The 6,000-nt window shown below is 47.9% G+C and overlaps 1 long non-coding RNA gene across 2 annotated transcripts in view; it reads left to right on the top strand.

Annotated features, from left to right (window-relative positions):
• The first annotated feature begins 499 nt into the window (after positions 1-499).
• The window catches only part of LOC138570250 (uncharacterized), a 378,134-nt gene continuing 372,633 nt past the window's right edge, over positions 500-6,000 (top strand). For both annotated transcript variants that reach the window (XR_011303432.1, XR_011303433.1), the window contains exon 1: positions 500-767. This is a non-coding gene — a long non-coding RNA (uncharacterized lncRNA). The remainder of the gene's footprint in view (positions 768-6,000) is intronic.

The following is a 6,000-nucleotide window of genomic DNA, read 5'->3' as shown; positions in this document are numbered from 1 at the left end:
GTAGTTGGCCGGCCCTGTAAAAGTGCCAGTAAACGTTATTACTGGCACTTTTACTGTGTACCAGCCAACTCGAAATGAGGCATGATCCCAAATGCTAAATGGTTCTGGTGTCAGTAACCATTCAATAGGGTAAAATTGTACTTAGAGGGAGGCTAAAGTCCAATGGCGTTTCTGGCCTCAGTTTGGGGAATCAGAAAGGGCTCCCACTGCGCTGTTGCAAGTGAAAGTTTCATCGTGTGTTTATTTTAATTTTTATACAACACCTGTGCAATGCAAATCTGGCACGAAACTTCTCTCATTGGCCCATATGGTGGCCAAAATAAAAAGGGGCAACTCATGTAGTAGGGTTTGCACCTGGAGAGCCGCTAGTGTTTTGTAGCTTCAGATATTCCAAGCATTGCTCTCAGTTAAGCACCAGCAACGTCACTTCCCACGTCGCTGCGTCAACCAAAGACAAGCAATCATGTGGGTAGTGAGTGCACTGCAGGCTGCAGTCCACAAGCTTCCGGAGGAGGAATGAAAGCGAAAGGAGACTAGTATCCCAAATCTTAATGCTGAGATAGTGCATTGAACGGGAGATGTCAGTCACGTTACGTGACGTACCAAAGAGACCTTTCTAATGAGAGTGCACGCGCTGCTCTGCCCTTCATGGAGAAATTGCGCGCCAGAATGCAAACACTAGGCTGGCCGCCTAAGTAAGGGAGGAAGGGGGGGATGGGGGGAATACGAGGAGGAGGAGCGGCACTCCGCAGCCCCCAAAAGCAGAGGTAAGCAGAAATCACAGATGCCTCCACTATTGCATCTGCAAGCAGATATGTGGACGGTGCCTTCCGCAGTCTCGCCACATGGCAGGGGGAGGAGGGAGACCCGCGGATCCCCGGGCTAGCCCCCGCTTCCCGGCCTACTCGCTGATACATCATATTAACATGTTTCTGTGGATACATAAGCAATTGACCACAACATGAAATGTCGATTAAAAGTTATTACTGCCATCTTCGGTGGTACTTATTTTATCACCGCCAGAAGAAAAAAAGGCGGACTGAGCCCTAATTGGATATGACAGTGCATGTTAGGTTCAACACCCTGAGCTGTCTCATGAGCATCCTACCTCCGCTCTTCTATTACTGTCTTTATTTTCAAAATGAAGTTATTGTTTTTTTGGGGATTTTTGTATGTTTACAATAGCCCACGGACACTCTACTGTCCAGAAAGCCACACGATGCTAAACGTATATTTTCAGTGCTTTTTTTATTGGTTCTATGCATTTTCTTCATGGTTTTATTCACCAAAGATTTATTTTTAGCGCCGATATTTTACCTCAAAAGGCACTTTTCAAAAAAGCATTAAAGGTGCATCGTTTGACAAAGGAGGAGACTAGTCCCTATGCAAGGGCACCTCACTCCTGCGGCTATGTATGACCTTCTTTATGGCCCCTGGATACTATCTGTCAGTTTGTCTGGGTCTTCTGTGCGCTGTGAGGGTTCTGGGCATGTGGCGCGTTCTAAAAAAGTGCACCTTTTCACACAGCCATGGCTCCGCCATTTCTGAGGGTTGCCTTGGCATTCCCAGATTCGCAGCATGGCCGTAAAAGTACTACCTGATCATTCTGGCCTCCACAGTTCCCAGGGCTTCCCAAGCACATCTCAGGGCCATCACACCACCATGCTTCCACTGATTCTGGGCAATGCTGCATGGGCATCCCACAAGCGAGGCAGGGCAACTGCTGTTACCACCGGCAGCTGAGAGAGGGGCAGCCCCAACTTTCTTTGTGTGTGCTCCTCTCCTCCCCCCAGCTACGGAGACACGCAGTCTCGGCAGCACAAAGCCACGGAAGGGTAAGGCGCGAACAGTCATCTCACCCTTCCTCCAAACAGCAAGGTGATATGCACCATAAGGAAAACAACCATCAGACAGGGCCCAGGTTCAAAAGATCTGCCCCCACCAGGGAGCCAGACAGTCGGCTATCCGGCTGGGGGTTGCGACAACAGCAGCTCCCAACACATATACAACAAAGACCCAGGGCCTACCTGGGTCCTATAAAGAAGAGCAGCATGCTCAGAGTATTGACAATCTGTTTGTGGACCCTGAACGGGGACCCAAGCAAACAGGAGGTTCACTGTTTACTCAGTGTCTTCCAGCTCTTCTTGCTTCTTTAGCAAATCTCGAAGTTCGTTGTACATCGCAGCGTCTTTTTTCTTTCCTGAACATTGTACTGTTCAAAGCAATTGCATTGCAGCCTTAACGAAGGAGGAAGAGGCAACCGAACAGCCAGCGCAGCCGGCGTCAATTTCAACATTTCGGCATAGAGGAAAAGCGAGCGGCGAGCGTGTCCAAAATGAAACAAACAAAGACGCGTGCTGCAGAATCATCCTAAGCCAGTACAAACGAAGGAGAGAGAGGTACCCGAGCAGCCCAGCGCGGACGGGGGCCGATTCAACAACTTACAGGTGAGCCTGTTACAGTGGACCAGAGCCCCCGCTTGATAAGGCAGGCGGGGCAAGATAACACAAGCCAGTTTTTAACGCGGGCAGAGCAACAGCCAGCCTGGTAGCACGGCGAGCCGGGAGCTTGTTCTTTCTTGACATCCACACAGAGCAATTTCAAGCTCGGCGGGCCCAAATACTACAGATTAGAAATATTTTCTGTAATTTTGCACGGGCGCCCTCACAGCGAAACCAATTATTTAAATACCATTGAAACAAGTCTGGGGGCTTCCCATTTATTAAAATGAACACCACACAAAGCGGACACTAGGAGACAATTTTCTTTGAACCCTTTCAAGAAGGTACCAGCCAGCAGTTATCCAGCACGGGCAACAAATAGAACAGGCTCAAAGAGGTCGCCGATAGCAACAGTTTTAACTCCTTGATAAAACGTTTTTCCTTTTCCTATAACAGGCATAAAAAATCATGGGGCCTAAATGGAAAGCACGGGCACCCTCAACACCGGCGCAAAAGCCCAAATCACCACAATTGTTAGCAGCCATTGAGGCGGCAGAGCACTACGGATGGGCATGGGTTAGGAAAACATGTACGGCCTACCCAGGGTAGGAATTACCAGCCCACCCAGCCAAGATGAGGTTTCTGCACCATTAAAAAGGAGGAAAGTATCTGAAGGCGCCAAAAAAGGTAACAAAAAATTGTCAAAGCTATGCGAGAATGTAGCGGAATTACAGCAACTAATGGTAGAAGTAAGGGGGAAACAGACACCGCCCACAAGGGAACCTGGGGCTTCAAACCCTACCGTCACAGTAGAACCTACAATAACGTTTGTCAACCCACCCGTAACCCTACCTACAGCCATCCCGCCACAACAAGTACAGCAGTTGCCAGTAGCACCCACAGCTATAAATACAACAGCCTCCACAACTCCAGCAACAGATGCAGCAGGTGCTCTAAAAGCATGGGCAACCCCCAGCACAGACAATACGGGTGTGACAGGGACACCCGGCAGCAATACAACTGACATTGTAACAATCTGTAATGCACAATTAGACCAAAAAATGAAATCTTTCCAAACAGATATTAAATAGATACAAAAGATGCCTGGCATGGAACATTGATACCACAATCAAAGAAGCCATATGGGCCAAGGAATTCAAAGAAATCTTTTCCCTAATAGAAGCCCAGCGCAAGGGGAAAGACACTTTCAGAGACCCAAAAAAAATAGAAGAAAAAGCTATTGCCAGAAACGCCCACGTCGAACAAAACTGGGACAACTAGTTACAGGCCTTTGCCATTTTAGCAACAATAAATGAAGAAAAATTCCCCATGGATGGTAGGAAGATCTGGGCATACGTTGATAAAATAAGGGAAGTAAAAGTAACCCAGAGGGGGAAGACATGGCTAGCATATGACATCAGATTTAGGAGGAACATGTCAGAAAGGCCGACCATTGAGTGGGATGAAGTACAGAATGATTTATACACCCTCAACGCCGAACCTCCCCAGGAAGAAGATACCATGCATTCTTCTTCCAAAAATAGCAAAATTCGCAAGGAAGCAAATCCCATGACAATGATAAATGCACAAAAGGGGAGCAGCCCTTTCGGAAGAACCAGCCCTGGGCGGCTAAGAAAAATGCCCACACACAGAACAAACAGCAGGCTGCCAAATCCAACATCCCATGCAGAAATTTTGGGAAAAACCAGTGTACATGGGGCAAAGAATGCTGGTACAAACAAGCCTGCACAAACTGCAACGGCGACCATGCAGCAAGCAACTGCACCAGACTACCAGCCAAGAAAGAATGATAGGTGCCAAACCCCAATTTTAGAACCAGGACGAACACCCATAAATCCAGGGAACTTTAGGGACGCCCTAAACAACTACCCAGACAAGGAAATCAGCAGGATATTATGGCAGGGTTTCACCAAAGGTTTTTCCATCCCATTCAAGGGCTCTGGGTCACACACCATCCCGATGAACCTGAAGTCAGCCAGGGACAACCCCCAGATAGTAGAAACCAAAATCAAGAAAGAACTGCAACTAGGCAGGGTAGCAGGTCCCTGGGACGGCATGCCTTTAAAGAACTATTTAATATCTCCACTAGGCCTGGTCCCCAAAAAAGAACCTGGGAAAATGAGGCTAATCCATCATCTCTCCTACCCTAAACGCCAGTCTTTAAACGACGACATCCCACACACAGAATCCACCGTATTTTATACACATTTCCAAGAGGCGGTAAGGCTCATACAAGAGTGCGGCAGAAACGCCTTGATGGCCAAACTGGACATCGAATCTGCTTTCATACTTTTGCCAGTACACCCAGATTCACAGCAGTGGCTAGGTTTCACTTTTAACAACAAATTCTATGTAGATGGATGCCTCCCCATGGTTTGCGCAGTATCCTGTGCGCTATTTGAGCAATTCAGTTCCTTTTTCCAATGGGCTTTCATAAAGCAGAGTCCAAGGACAAAAATAGTGCATTACCTAGACGACTTCATGGTCATAGGGCCACCAAACTCCGGGGAATGCTGCAGGGCTTTAGCAAAACTTGAGCACATGGCCGCAAAGTGGGGAATTCTCCTAGCGAAGGAAAAAACCACCAAACCAGACACAAACATAATTTTCCTGGGCATCGAAATAGACACAGCAAAGGGCCTCTGCAGAATCCCCAAAATAAAAATAGCAGAACTCCTGTTTAAAATACAAAACCTGTTAATGAAAGAAAAGGGGACAGTAAAGGAAATACAATCCTTAGCAGGCCACCTCAATTTCGCATCCAGAATAATACCGCAAGGGAGGATATTTTCCAGAAGCCTAGAGTTCAAAATCAAATCATTCACCAAACCACACTTGCATATCCGGCTAGGTAGAGAGGTGAAACAAGACCTGGAAACATAGGGAAAATTCCTCAGAGATTTCAACGGGTCTTTACTTTGGCGAACGCCTTTAAATATCTGGTCAAACAGGGTCTTATACACTGACGCAGCCGAGATCAAGGGGGTTGGAGCCATACTAGACTCCGAATGGGTGGCAGGACACTGGCCCAATTCATGGCAAGCAGCAGGGTGGACAAGAAACATCACCCTACTAGAAATATTTCCCATCTGGCTAACATTACACATCTGGGGCAGGCGACTAGCGAATATGGAACTTTTGATCTGGTGCGATAACATGGCGGTAGTAGGCTCCATAAACAGAAGGTCTACGAAATGCCCTTTAGTACTGTCCAAGAACAGATGACGCCAATACCAGCAGAATGCTGGGCAATAATGGGAAGACAAGAATAACGGCATCAACGCCAATGCCAGAGAGCACAGGCCGGGATGCCCAACGAAAACCAGGCACCTCCGAAACGGGTGCCAACAACACATTGGCATCAACGCCAGCACCAGAGAGTGTAGGCCGGGATGACCAATACAAAGCTGGCACCCCTAAAACGGGTGCCAACAACACATTGGTATCAACGCCAGCGCCAGAGAGCCTAGGCCGGGATGCCCAACAAGAATCAGGCACATCACCAACAGGTGCCAACAACCTCACAGGCTTCCTAACG

This window comes from Ambystoma mexicanum, chromosome 1p (genome assembly GCF_040938575.1).
Source record: "Ambystoma mexicanum isolate Mex_15411 chromosome 1p, UKY_AmexF1_1, whole genome shotgun sequence".
Lineage (NCBI taxonomy): Eukaryota > Metazoa > Chordata > Amphibia > Caudata > Ambystomatidae > Ambystoma > Ambystoma mexicanum.
Note: the sequence above shows the minus strand (reverse complement) of the source record. Positions and strands in the feature narration are given on the sequence as shown.